The sequence below is a fragment of the Hetaerina americana genome, unplaced genomic scaffold (genome assembly GCF_022747635.1).
Source record: "Hetaerina americana unplaced genomic scaffold, ioHetAmer1.1.p SCAF_14, whole genome shotgun sequence".
NCBI lineage: Eukaryota > Metazoa > Arthropoda > Insecta > Odonata > Calopterygidae > Hetaerina > Hetaerina americana.
In genome coordinates, this window is record NW_027286514.1 from 8,537,620 (window position 1) to 8,553,261 (window position 15,642).

General features: G+C 37.0%; 1 protein-coding gene across 1 annotated transcript in view; it reads left to right on the forward strand.

The window, feature by feature from the left end:
• Positions 1-15,642, forward strand: part of LOC139686423 (uncharacterized) — a 576,816-nt gene that overhangs the window by 298,503 nt on the left and 262,671 nt on the right. The window lies entirely within an intron of this gene.

A 15,642-nucleotide genomic window follows, 5' to 3' on the forward strand; every position in this document is an offset into this window, starting at 1 on the left:
TTTTCAAATATAAATTTTAATTCAAAGTCCTGAAAAATAGTTACTATAAAATCAATTGATATGATGAAACTATCAATCGGCTTTTGCTGCATGGTCATGAAATAAGTTACTATTTCAGTTAAGTAGTATTTTACAAATATTTTGTACAGAACTGTGACATGAAAATGTCTCGCACAATTGGAATCATTTTCATTGTTTCAAACTGGAATCATTTTTACGATTTAACCTTCTTAATGAGGATTTCTATGGGTGTCCATCGTATTCTTAATGACGAAAATTAAATTTTATTGTTTCTACAAAATCATTCAGTTTTTATGCACACCGCATATGACCACATGGTAATTACTTTTGATAAGTAACGTCTGGAATTATGTAAGTGCAACGAGTCATTTTTAATGTTAATAATATGAACACTTCCAAGCAAAGGTAAAAAAATAACGCTAAATGATCGCATCCTATAAAGATGATTCATAATAATTTATAATTAATATTAATAACGAAACTGATGCAATGATGGTAAATGAAAACAATGATTAATGAATTATGCAGATTCTGATTACCATAGAATTTTTCAAATTTTCTAAGTCATCGTATTTTTTCAGAAATAGATATATTTCTACGATGCAAGAGTTTTTATTGATTTATATATGTTAACAGCCAGGACTGAAATTCTGCTTACAAACCTCATTGGCAACAACTGAACATTTGTGAGCTAATTTTTCCTTATCCTTTGAAAAATGAAAACACTGGTTACAAGTATTTTCTGGCAATAGGCCTGTAATTAATTGAAAGGATGAAAAATAGGCTATCTAAACTAATCGACTAATCAGTTAATAAATTCTCAATTGACGTCTTAAATGAGTGAAAATCATTTTTGAAATCTATGAAAAAATTTACTCCTTCATATGATACAGAGTAAGTAAACATCTAGGTTTTCAAAGTACAAGGCATATTGAAAAATAATGGCGGGAAACTAGCGCCGTGTAGTTGTATTAAAGTACGTTAACATTTTCGTGATCAAAAATAAATGTCTTGACGATGAAGCGGTCCTGACACATGGTACATGCAATCTTCGAAAGAGTTCCCTTTCATGAAGAATCCTTCACCTTCAAGGAAGGATGATGAACATGTGATGTACCCTAGAAACTCACAATGGCACTCAGTGGGTATCTGGGACGTGTTTTCAAATCGCTTCCGTGCTTTCACACACACACAGAGCAACCAGCATATGAAGTGAACAGAACGGTAAAGTAATCGGAGAAAGAGAGGATTGCGAAGTGAGGCTCCAACGTTCCGCCTATCCCAAGTCAGCTACACCACCTTCCCCTCTGTGATCCTCTCTCCTTCACGAGACCCATTCCTGTCCCATTCGACGTTCGAGAAATCGGGCTCGACAAAGAAAAGCAATGATGAGACATGCAGAAATGAGGTCTTGAGGTCGGCACCCAAGAGCTAAGAAGGTTAGAGCCCCGCCCTTAGCAGGAGAATGGATGCCCTACTTTCTCCGTCATCTTTATGAAGCAACCACCCCCTCTCCTTTTCTCAATCTTCTCTTATTACACCCCCTCCTTTTATTTTTCATCCATATTTCCTACGCTCATTTCCAAAAATTCAGTAAAAGTCCATATGACCTTTCATACAGCGTCATTGATTTCATCTCGAGTTAACAAATACTTCCTCTGCTGCCATCGCAGATATCATGGTAAATAAAGTCTCTTGAAAGTAATAATTTCCTTTACTCGTTTTCGTGGATTTTTATTGAAGCAATTCTAAATCAAATTTGTTTGATTAAGCAGTTTCTCTCTTTTCTGCTTCTTACTATTACTCTTGACTTAAGGGTCGTTAATCTCTAACCCGGTGATGTTTAGCGGTAGCGTCTGTATTCATTTGTATCTTTTAACCATACTACGCCAACGTGATTGAATCTCACTGGTATGTGTTTCATAGTGATGAGACAAGTATGGCTTTTAGGTCGTGATAAAATTTTTAACTGATTTTTTGTTTTCGCCGTTCGATATTTAGTGCAGGCCATTGTGGGGTCAAAATTACAATCTGTAATTTCAACCCATACGCAAAAAATCGTTTTATTTTAGATTACATACAAAAACAATCAGCGTTAATTATTGAACAACCTCAAGAGGACTTTAAACCTATTCCCTCATAATAAAATAATTCCCTCATAACCAGGTTTCTCATCGTTAGAACATCTGGGACACGATTGCCACGAATGCGTTTTTACGATATTTTACTAAAACTTGAAAGTGGCAATAAAAGAGAAAGACTTGAGTCCTAAGTGAATTTTTAAATTTTGATTAATAACACAATATTTTATACGGACAGCACTGTGGCTATTATTTTGAGTAATCCATCGGGTTGTAGTATGTTTCCAAAGGACCCAGGTGAAACACACTACTGTACTTTTGAGTCCTTACTATGACACAAAATATCATTTGAATACTTCATACGTATTACACTAACTCATTCTTTAGCTCTGCATACTTTCTACCTCCCTTATTTCCATCCAAAATGCCTATTATTTTTCTCGTTCTGCCTCACTTTCCCAGCATTATCCTCTCTACGTGTATTACTGCTTTCAGTATCACATTTCATCTCAATATTCTCTGAACCCAAATAGCATGCCTTCGTTTTTCCTCGACCTTATTTTATTTGTGGACACTGTGATACGTTTCTTGGAAAATAATGATCATGAAAATGATTTATCGACTAACCCCTAAATTAAAGTTTATCCAAATCAAATAAATTATGCAGATATAGCTTGAAGCCCAGTGAAATAATAATCATCCAGATTCGTTAGAACCGGCGGCAATAATGTATGGATGTCTGCGTTTGACAGGTGACGAATTTCAAATGTAAGTCATTCCGTGAATGGGTCGTGTGAAGTGAGAAATTCACAGTTAAATCTGATCTAAATCGACAGAAATTCCCTCCGTCAAAAAAGTGATGAAATGGTCCATTAGCTGCAGGAATGAACACTCGTATTCCCCTGATGACTGCTACAACGATCGACGAACGCAGGTGCAGCCGAATTGGACCGATCAATCTTCAAGCCATGCGCGGGAACAACCCTTCGCTCTATACTGGTAAACACTGCCCTTCCTTCGATAGACGATCCTCGGTCTAATCACCAGAAGTTCAGATGTGTGGGATCTGAACTGCCTTAGTTAGAATTTTACAATGGATGGATCAAAAATGAAATACGTTTTCTCTCAATGAATTATAAATTGCAGTAATTTGAATGAAATAACGAATATTTTACGCATGCATTAAAATGCTTCAAAAACGCTTAAACTTCATTATTAAAATTTCTTTCGAGCATGATTTACAAACAAATGTGTAAAATAGCCAGGTTTTTTCAATACATATGGATATATTCCACCACGTCACATGATTGTTCTAAATTTAAACATAAAAGTTACAATTCTAAGGGAGGAAGAAGATTGAAATAATAAAGTAATTTTAAAGAGAAAACCGACAATATTATGTGAAAGAAAAATAACCACTCTGTAAAAGTATGCTGCTATTTACTCGCTATTAAAAAATTGAATTAAATTTTATCTCCCTTATCTTCTTACCGAAACTTAGCAGACACTTAAATACGTTTTTTTATTTATGTTCCTTAATGATATTCGTGCAAAATCTCCAGCACTTTTCTCCTGCTTGTTTAGTTCTTTTTACGGCATAAAGTGTATCCCCTTTCCCACAATAATTACTCTTAGAAAGAGTACTGAGAGATGATCACTAATAGAAAGCATCCACCGAGTTTTCTCTCAGAAGAAACAGGAATCTTAAGAAAGGATTAAGACCTCGGCCAATAAGATTGAAATATATCGCAATCACCTGGACACTAGACCGTGTAAAACCAATAAAATATAAAATAATACATAACTCATCACTTTATAACACATTTCAACCCATTAAACTTTAATAGAAATCATCGCTAGGAAACGGTAATGGTAGAAGGGTAAATCTCATGGCATTCTATTGGAGTAATACCATCTTTCGATAGTGAAATAAGTATGCCATTTCACCTCAGTTATATCGCATTCAGCATGCATATTAATGGCCATTTGGACTGAGTGTAATTGAAATTTGCTACAATTTAAAAGATATGCAGGATTTGTGAAAATCAGTGGATGGTAGCTGGGTAGCATTCACAAGATAATTAAAGGAGTTGGAGCCGGAACTATCTATTCGTAAAGAGAGTAAGCTAGATTTTTCCACAAGCTAGCTTTTGGAAAGGTAGAGTGCACCCGAATTTACTTCTCAGGTTGGGTGAATTAATATGCCAAATTGTTTCACCAGATTAGACCAACTATAAAAAATTACCGAACTAGACTCCGTCACTGAGAGATTTATGTACTGATTCTTCCCTCTCTTAATTCACTACCCCAATAAAACCTTGGCTAAGTATCCCGACAGTTTTGATATTAAGGTCATGTTGCAATCTGTGTTTCTTTTCCTAAAGAACTTAACAGTGGACCAGAATTTGATAAATTAAAGGCCATGTCACAAGCTGAAGTTAAAGCCCGAAGGGTCTGATTGAATAGAGAAAAATTATCGGTACATGATTTATATTCCGTATACCGAATATAAGATAATATATAATATTTTAGATTCATACGATTAAATTTCAAAGAGCAACTCTCATCGATTTTTTTTTAAACAGACACACCAAACTTTGTAAAACATACGACACAAAATGACGAATAGATTACGTATAGCCTAATTATATTTCATACATGGGAAACCCCAGAAGGGCCCGGCCTGACCTAGAGATGGCGGTAGTTGTTTAAAAAATACTGTATTAGAAAGTACGCAATCTATCAAGCATATGTTTCAAGTTTGAAGACACCACGTTGTTTATTATTTGTTTGGCAGCCATCAATAGTGAATTTTTTCAGTGAATTTGTGAGTACGGAGAAAATTAGTCTCTGTGATACAATACTTTTGAGGCCTCAGCCCAACCAATATAAAAGCTGAACTGGACTCGACTCTGGGTGAGTCTGCTCCTTCGTTTGCACGGTAAAATGTTGGGTAAGAGAGTTTAAACGAGGCCGTAAGAGCTCTCAAGACGAGTATCGCATTGGTCGACCAAATGAGGTGAAAACGCCAGAAACGGTGAAGAAAATCCACAAAGTGATACGGGATGATCGTCGACTGAAAGTGCATGAGCTAGCAGACATAGTAGGCATTTCAAAAAGTGCGGTACATCACATATTAACTGATAATTTGGACATGAGAAATCTGTGGGCAAGATGAATGCCACGTTTGCTCGCATTCGAGCAAAACCAGGTTCGTTACATGTTTCATGTGAACATGTTTCAATTGAGTGTTCAGCAAAGTTTCACAGCAACAAAGCAGAATTTTACGCCGTCTAATAACCATGGATAAAACATGGGTCCATTACTTCACATCCGAGACAAATGAACAATAAAAACAAAAAGAACAATCAAAACAATGGATTCAAAGGGGAGAACCGTCTCCAAAGAAGGCGAAGACCGTTTCATCTGCAGGCCATGGCGTCGGATTTTAGGGATAAGCAAGGGATAATTTTCATTTAATACCTTGAAAAAGGAAAAACTATCAACGGCGAGTATTTTGCGCAACGTTTGAGCGAAGAAATCAAGCAAAAGCGGCCGAATTTGGCTAAGAGGAAAGTGTTGTTTCGTCAAGAATATGCACGAGCTCACAAATCCGTTATTGCAATGACCAAAATTCATGAATTAAAGTTTGAATTGCTACCTCATGCACCCTCTTCGCCAGAATTAGCCCCCCGGATTATTTTCTGTTCGCTAGCTTGAAAAAAAAGCTCGGTGGTCAAATATTTTCCGACCACGAAGAAATGATGTCGGTGGTTAATGACTATTTTGAGGAGAAAGACAGTTCTTATAATTTAAAGGGTATCGAACTTATTGAACATCGCTGGGAAAAGTGTATGGAGCTGAAAGGAGATTTTGTTGAGGAGAAATACGTTTTTTTCCTAAATTTTTGTGTTTTCTTTGTTGGGTCGGGTATTTCTGCGGTTTCCCAAAGATGAAATATTCTTTCCTCCATAGCCTGGGGATGTGCTAACTTCTCCGTTCAACACGAATTTTCCAATGTACAAATTCACATATTCGTCTGTTTAAGAAGCCTCCTATGATAGATAAGCTTATACAGGTAACTGTCTCAATATCAAGAAAATAAATAATACCTGTATTTTACGTCCAGCCTCAGCTTTTAATCTCTTCTCAAAATGTTAATTTCTTCTTTCAAGCTCAATACCTAGAGAACAAACATGTATAATCCACATTTTCATTCCCTTTCAGCCTCTGAATCTCCACCAGCATCCCTCTCTAAATCACTTTGCTACGCTTAATTAAAAATAACTTACCCGACGAATGGTTTATTCAAGAATTTATTCGACGTTATCATATGCTCTTCTCCTGTTTAGCAGGTTATATCAGTATGGCTAGTTTGAAATGTCCCTTTTGATACTGGCAAGGAAATATCTACACATTCAGAACCTTATCCTATATGGGTGATATTTATTTAAATCAGTACACTTAATTCGTACAGATAACTAACAATCCAGAAAAATTACTTGATAGTAGAAGAGGGAAATAATATAAGGATTAGGAGAATCGGATACATGTCTACACCTTAGTACAATCTACGAATGCAGGCATAAAAAGGTGGAAGGTCCCTCTAAGACGGCCACGATGCAATTACCAATGTATCGTACATACCTAATGAAGAGGGACTTGAGAAATGATTTCTACAAGGAGTGAGTTAGGGCAGACAACCACCGGGTGGTGGCGGTCAACCAAGAGGTCTGGGGTTCGATTCCCACCTAGATGGATTTTTCAATTGTTACATAATTGTTTAATGTAATATAAAGGTGACGTGCCGTTTTCTAATTAATGTGAAATAAGTAGATAAGCGAATATCCCGATTGAGAATAGGGAGAACCGATCATCCTTTCAATCATACATTTGGAATATGATATGCCGCCGAACATGGTAGTCTCGTATTATCATGAGGAAATAATATTTTGAAGAAGCCAGAATATAACAACCTCAAGTTTATTTCGGTTCTTCTTCGAATATTTGAAGTAACCGAGAAAGGTATCTTAAGAAAATGAAGATAAAGTCAGAGCGAAAACGTAAGCTCTTCATCTCCATCAAACATTTTAGAACACTGTATGTTTTGCAATATTAGTTATACCATAGTACCCCGAAGTGAATAAGACGCGATACACAGCATTGCTAGAAGAGAAAATGTTACAGTACTTCCTAATCCCACTACCATTTTTTTCCACGATGCTGATAACAATAAATTATTATCTCTTCAAGTTGGTGATTACACATTGTGAATTTACATTTTAATCGTGATTACACGCGCTTTTACTTTTTTCGCTCCAAGCACGAATAAGTTATAAAAATCGATTATATCGCTTAAAAGTACCAGATCCTTAACTTTGTTGGGTCGTCTCTTGGTCGTTCAAAGGTAGCTTGGAAAACATGTCTACATGGTCTAAACATCCAGGATACATGAAAATGTAGCCACAAGTCTTTTGATGCGCTATTCCTTATGGTCAGCGGGGCCAACGACAATATACACTGTCGTCTCCAAAATGTTTTTTCCATAAGATAGTAGGGATAAGGGTAGACTAGAGATGAGTAAGTTTTTAGTGACATTGGGACGATTCAGCAGCGTTGTCACTCATAGCCTAATAACCTATTTGACTAGAAGCACAGAGAATATTAATTTTAGTTCAAGTAAGGTGGGAGGGCATATCTCAGCTGTAAACTAATGCATGAAGATTAATAAGTTTTATCTAGACTAATAAGTATTGAATAATACTTATAATATTATAAAAAATACACGTAGCACTACCTGTTACATGTATTTTTTCACACGCAATCTGCCGATGCATATGACTTTGGAGAGAATTCACAATATTACCTCGGCAAAGGTAAAAATTTCCATTGAAAGACCCTGTAGTAAAGGGGTGATAAACCTCTGATATTAAGGCATATCAAATTAATAATGACATTACCTCACTGACTTCAAGGCTCGTTTACTTTGTCATATTTCCATCAACATTTAATTAAATTATGGGCATGAATGTTTCTAAAACATCTGGACAATTATGCCTCAGCTGGAATTCTATTATCTGATACCAAGAATCCATTACACTGATAAAATGAAATTTAATGAGAACATTACAAGGTTATAAAAACTTTCCACCTCCAATAGCTTTTAGGAACGGGCGATATATATGCGTTTCTTGATTCAATTAGCCATCTCAATATCTTCATCACACTTCTTATCGCCTCCGGGACACGCAATGCTATTCTTCCCTCTTCTCATTATACAAGTCCCCTTTCTTGCATATTGTAAAGCTCAAATCCCAAACCTCCATTCCTCCTTCCTCCTCGCTACACATTTTCCCTTAAATCTTCCCTCGTAATGCTCTCCAACCAACCACCACCTCGACTTCCCCCCTGCTCCAACCCTCCGCCCTCGAAACACGACCGACCCACGCAACACAACCCGCCCACCCCACAAACCTCCAATTTCTCCAGGGTGCTTTATCTCCAAGGCCACAGTTTTTCATCCTATGACAGCGGTGAAAGCAATTACGCACGTAACAGGAGATAATACTAACGCAACGGCGCGATCGTCGTCGCGGAGACGTATTGTTGCACCATGGAGCAGGAGGGGGATGCTGGGAGGGGGAGGGAGCACCCAGGGAAACGAGGGAGGGCATTGGAGAGGAGGAATGCCTCAGGTGCAAGAGGAAATGGGGAAGGTGTGAGGACAGGGTAAGGATAGGTGTGAGGGTTAAGGAGGTTGTGAAGGGGCGGAGGGAGCGGAGGACGTAATAGGTACTCAAAAACTGTGAAACGATAAGAGAGGGGGGAAGGTGAATGGAGTACAGAGTAAAATGAGGTAATCGGGTGAGTGAGGTGAAACCTATACTCAACCGTACTTTTCTCTCCATTCACCTCCCTTGGAGGAACTGTTTGCCGCTTTATGGCGACGGATCGAGTGTTAGAGAGATGGAGGAGGAGGCATATGGAACTAAGGGAAGAAAGGAAGAGGGGAGGTAGGGAAAGGGAGAAGGTTTCCCGATGAATAGTCAGGAAGTAAGTATTCCAAAACCCTCCCCTTAAAGGGAAGCCCACCTGGCCAACCAATTTAAGGGCCCACGCCTGTTTCCTTCTACCTTTATGCCTGGCTACCATTAGTGTAACGAGGTTTTGCTCCCGGAGCAAGTCTATTGGTTGCGAAAGCCAGGTTTCCAGGTTGGTTGTTCGGTAGCATGATTTATTCCACATTTTACCCAACAATCATTTATTAAAGGTCAAAAAATTCGAATCTTATAGCTTAAAAATGCAGAGAATTTTAAAATTTGAGCATTGCATTAACATTCTCTACGTTTTAAAAATTAACATCAAATAAGGTCACTTGCAAAGCTCGAAACTTTTAGGCCGCATCCTGAATCATTTAAATATCTACAAACTTCTCAAATGCTCAGAGCCAATTAATTTTGTCGCTTTTTGGAAATACGACCTTGTTTTAAATTTCGTAGATTACTTTCAACATAATCTATAAAAAACCAATAGCTTAATAGTTCAATTACCGACCAAGAAAAACATATTTGCCTATAACAATGTTTAAAACATTGAAAACAGAAAATCTTCGCAGATATAACTTTTACAAGATATTGTAAGAAAATAGATCTTTAAATTAAATTAAATGCATGTATGAATTGCACCTATCCAAATTGACCTGTATTAATTTGTTAAGAGGTCTGAATTCCGGATGTCAAAACATTGCAATTTTACACCTCACACGATTTGAGGATATGACACCTATCATATCTTGGGAATTGTATTTTTTAATTAACCCTCAGCAGTTGAATTAAATTGTAATGAAGCGTGAACATCGTCAACTATGTTTTACGTCACTAAAATTCACCGGGAAATTATCGCTCATGACGTTAACGAGTAACCCAAGCGAACAAAGCAAATCAATATTGGTTTACTTAGCATATTTCGATTACGAACAAATGTACGTCAGCGTTTTGTATCAAAACTGCACTCACTACATTAATCGGAGGAATATATAACTCAAGTTTCGTCCGCCCCATCAAGGCAACCAGAAAATACATCAGGGGCTTTGGCGTTCGCGCATCGATGACCGATTCGGATGGCTCGCAAGATGCCATTTCATCGAGAATATACATATTAGACGAAGAATAAAAAATAAAACATTATTCCTGATACTGCGTCATCAGATTATAGTATGGTGAGGAGTTACGCAAAAATAAGTGGAGAAAGGACTAAATATAGGGAAAGGAAAAATAAGACCATAGTAACGAAACGCCATTTTACACATTAGGCAAACTTTAAGGGGGTTATCTAGATTTAAACCAAAAAATTAATAATAATAACATTTAGAATAAAACGAAAGGAATTTTAAACTATCCCGTAAGTTCTTTTATAAAAAACCCAAAGACTTCATTCACCAGTCAAAAAAACCAACAAACACATGCTAAGCAAACATATTGAAAATGCTTGGTTAAAGTGGGCAAAAGTTTCATCAATTCATTTAAAAAATATTTTAAATATTACATGTATCAATATTTTAAGCCTTTCTAAGTAATTTCACGAAACCTCGAGCATCGCGCATCATTTTCGAAAAAACAACAAGGAAATATATACTAATGCAAATATTTACCGACCACATTAAATAATTTTGTCTAACGCACAGAAAAAAACACGAAAAATAAGTTATTATCATAATTTTTCCCGGGAATGATATGCATGATTGAGAGTGCCCTTGGTAATTAGACCAATGTTATGTGAAGCCGTGCTTCCTATTCAACGAGGATCCACAAAACAATCCAAGAGCATTAACCACACCCATTTCTATTTATTACATCTTCTTACTCAAATCTTCCCCTCTTAAAGATTCCCCTTCCCACCTCAACTTTCCACCCCCAGAAATGTCAGTGTCGATACTTCCTCCAAAAAATTAATGACTGCATGTAAGATGAATTATACCCTGCAAGTAAAAGTGTAGGAAAAAACTGGCTTTAAAAAGGACCCCATTTCACTGGTTTAACATCATCGATTTCCTGTTCTAAAAGGGAGGGAATGGCAGCCTAATCTGTACCTTAAATCCTAAGTTTATGACACCCTAAGTTGAGGGGAAACCCATCACCTTCCCCATGTTAATCCCGGTCTATTTACGTTCAACTCCCAACGCGGTAAGACTAATCCTGCTAGAAATCAACGCACAATACATTCGCGAATTAACCCGGATAAATTTCTTTCATTTTAAGTCGATTCTTGACCGTGAAAACGCAAAAATAAAAATTATGCAGAACTAGTCCATTTCAATTAATAAGATGCGTTATTGAATGTGAAAAAATGAGACATCACGTAAGATTCCGATTCCGTGACCAAAAATTAATTGTCACATAATAAAATCGAATGCTACCGTCAAATTTTAACTACATTAATTTTTGATTGAAAAAAAATGTAATTAACTGCAATTTATTACATTTTAACTTGTCTCATAATATTTTACTATCAGATATTCAGTCATGCCTTTCACGCAATGCGTTGAGATACGCCAGAAAGTTTTTTCTATAGTTTGCAGATTTAAGGAAGATTGGCAAATATGAAAGTAAGCTGATAAAGAGAATATATTTATACCATAGAATTTTTACAATTAAAAGATACTTCTAATATATAAGGACGAGCAAAAGTAGACAAAAATTTAACAGATTTTAAATATATAGCAATTCGCCGTGACAGAAGATAAGTTTTGCTTATAATATCTGCATAAAGTTGCCGCGAGTAGTTTCCACAGAAACTGTCTGCGCGTGATAGAAAACCATTGGAATAAATGATTTTTTCCAAACAAATTTTTAAGAGCCAGCGCTTCCATTAGTTTTACCTTAATAAGGCATCTGGCAAATTTTTAAACGATACTTCACAGTATGTGGGGAGGTGAACATAAGAATGGAAGGGATTCATTGGGGGGAAACAAAAGAGGAAGGGTATTATTCTTGTGATGTTTTGGAAAGGGTTGGCCCTACGGGAGATATGAGTGTGAAGGTAAGGAGTTTGCAGGGGAAGAAGGCACTCTTGCCTATTTCAACCACGGAACTCTCATTTCCTCTCGTGCCCTTGGGAAAAGGAGGCTCATTTTCCGCAGAAATTATTTTTCTTATTATTAATATTGAAACACATTCATAAAATATGGGTTGTTTAATAGGCTTTGAAAATTCTTAGATAAAGAAAAATAAGTTTTACAACACAGCCTTAAATACCAGGTAATTATAATTAGCGGTACTCTGCGTGGCTTTCCACTCGTTCATTACTCTACCCAATGCGGGCGTTTTCAGGCAACGATTACCGAAATGTAACAGGGCCGCAAATTAAACAGAGCATGAGAATGGTTTTTGATAAGTAGATATGCTGAACACGGTAAAGGTCGTCGCCTCCACCGCAAGAATAATAGGATCGCAACGTACCATGGCTACAATCAGCAGTAAAGCCGCTTTACCGCTTCGGCTTGAGCCTTGGCCTCCCTCCCATCCTTGATGGAAAGGTGAGCATCATCCCAATTCTTAAAAACGCACATGACCCAACCATTCGTTGACCTCAATCCTCTAGTGCTCTTTCTTCGAATGACTCGCTCATCTTCGCACGCTCCGCACTAGTCATCCTGCTGCAAACTGGCTTCCTCTTCATGATTCTGTCAAAGCTTAGAACCTCTTCATACTATATGGAATAGTTGAGTATCCACCTTCATCAGACAATAGAATCGCACTGTCTTCACATTGGCAGCAACTCCCTAACATCCTTTTGTTGTGCTTAATAATTGTCCTTACTCATCAACTTGGTTCGCTCCGGGACTTTTAAACACCATCTCCTACGTTCATTAAATGAAATATAAACGATAAAATATCAACAATAGAGTTAAAATTTCTTTCGCCGAACAATTGATTAAAATTGCAACTATTCTAACTTATATGTGTTTCGAATACGCTGAAATGGGAGGAGATGGTTAAATTTGCATGTTTTCTCATACTAGTTTTTCCTAATGACTCCGAAAAACCAATGTATTTATGATCGCTAATGATTATTCTAAGTTATTGAATTTTTTGTAGAATATTTACGCGGAATAATTATAAATCTTTCCTAGTTTTTGGCCTGGTAATAATGAATAAAAATGTATTCCAATTCCAAAATGTTCAGTTAAGAACACCATTTATAGTAATTTACACATTTATTTTGTCTAACGTCGAAAAGTCGGCTTATGAAAATCTTTCCACTATTTATGCTTGGAATTATTCTAGCAGTTACCACTAATATTCTCATGGATCATTGAGAGTGAACACATTATTTTGAATTACGAATGCGATCTAGTTTGTCTTCTTAACACAACACGATTCCCAAGGAATCATATTTAGCAAGTAAATTAGGTAACTTGGACTACTGAAACATGACATGAAGTTTAAAATGCAATGCTATTTATCTAAATATCTATAGAAACTATTAAACACCCCATGGTCACTAACAGCAGCAAAATGTTTTCTTCTTAGCACTAGAATAAATATAAAAATAGAAGACTGATGCATAAAATGAATCTTTGCCTGCCATTTAAGTAGGCATGAAAATTTAATTCGATGTAAGACCATGGAAACATTCTTACTGCCACGGCGTAGAATATCGGGTTGGCATTGATGGCATAGGATGCCATACTCGCAAGTGAACGATCAACGTTTCTTTCTGCTTGTGATGAAAGACTTTCCTTTGCTAATTTTCCAAATTTTTCCATCAGTACTATTGTCACATAATATCTTTGTAACTTCTTGCTCATCCGTTATCGACAGATATAAAAACAAAACGGTACTAGATCATTCACAATACATATACTTAATTAAAATCAATTCAAATCATTACAATAACGGTCTCACCTCAAACATTCCTAAACTGAACGTTTTCACAATCTTGTTCTCTTCGGTCAACGCAACGTCAATCTTCTGTTCTGATTTCAAGTATTGTAACATACCTGTAGAGATAAATTTCAAAACTAAGGTTTAAAACGTTAATCACTGCACTTTCAAACTAACAATTCCACAGCATTTGATTGGTGCAACAAATTAGATGAGAGTATACAAATATTTCATGTATTTGTAACGTTAGAAAGTTTCTAACTGTGCTACAACTTTCCAAGAAAAACAATTGCTAGATCATTGCAAGAAAGAAATCCTTATTGTCCAAACAAATGAATACTTCCATCCTAATCATAAGTATCACCTTGCAATAAATAGCACCACTGTTACCTTAAGCTCCTAGGTTTCAAAATAAGTTGAATCTATGTTGAAATAAGATCCAAAATTTGAAAACATTATCAATACTTTTCTTGAATACACCGCTCAATAATTAAACCAAAAAATGAGTTTTATAATCTAGATTCCAGTTCCAATTCGATAAATGTACATGTAGGCGTGAAGCACTTGTTTTTAATGACCAAATAAGCGAAATTTATTCAGTGCATTGCGAGTAATAAAAAAAATTTACGAGCGTCGTGAAAAAATCAAGCAGAGTTCTATTTCAATTCCGTGAGCATTTATTGTTTTCATCCACAATTTACCTGTTTCCTGTACATTCCTTTCATATTCCTACCCCATGTATTCTCCTTAATCTACACTCAATTCATCCCATCTACTACATCTGCTCTTCTTGGTCTCACTCTCCATAGTTCCAACGGTTCCCCGCTCAATCAATCCTCCGGCTGCCCTCGGCATGAACGAATGTCCCAGAAGAGATCTCTTAATTCCGCCTATTCCCGTTTCAATTCAGCCCGTGAAAAATTCATACCACGGCGCATGCGGAGACGAAGTTTATTCTTGCTCCGCCATTCTTCCGGTCATGCTAAACGAGCATATTTGGATCGATTCTTTTTTACTACCTCCGCCTCATATCCTCTCGTTATGTTCATTCTATTCCCTCACTAAACTCGTGAACGTCCTTTCCTACTGATTCATTTCCTTCCGCCAATTTTCCCCCCTTTCCGATGGTATTTCTCCTTTCCCTTCTTCCACAGTATTCTCCCCGATTCCTTCCTTTATTCAGCCCCTCCATATTTCCTATATTTCCCTCCAACATTCAAACAGAGAACAAAAGCCACAACTTCCAAAACTTGAAACAGTCACTGGGAATTTTCCAAACTCGTCCTTTCCTGCATATCCATCCGCACCATCACCCTCCCTCACGGTAGTTACCCTATCCCCTCTACTTTTATTCCAGGGCCATTAATTTCTCGCCCTCGATAATTATGTGCATTACCCGTCCCAAAATAATTTGGACGAACGCGCTCAGTAAATTCCGCCAACCGTGATGCATGTTTCCACCGAAAAGGCAGGCAGCTCCCCGGGAGTCAGTGACTGGCGTTTCCCGCGCGAGGGAACATATTTCCTCGGGAGGAATAAGTTTCATCCTTGCTGTAAGCAAAGCCTAAATCTGAAAGGCTAGTGCTATTAACCAACTTTCCGCTGGTGAACTCCGTAATCGTCAAGCTTTTTCCCGTGGGAATATCACATGTAGA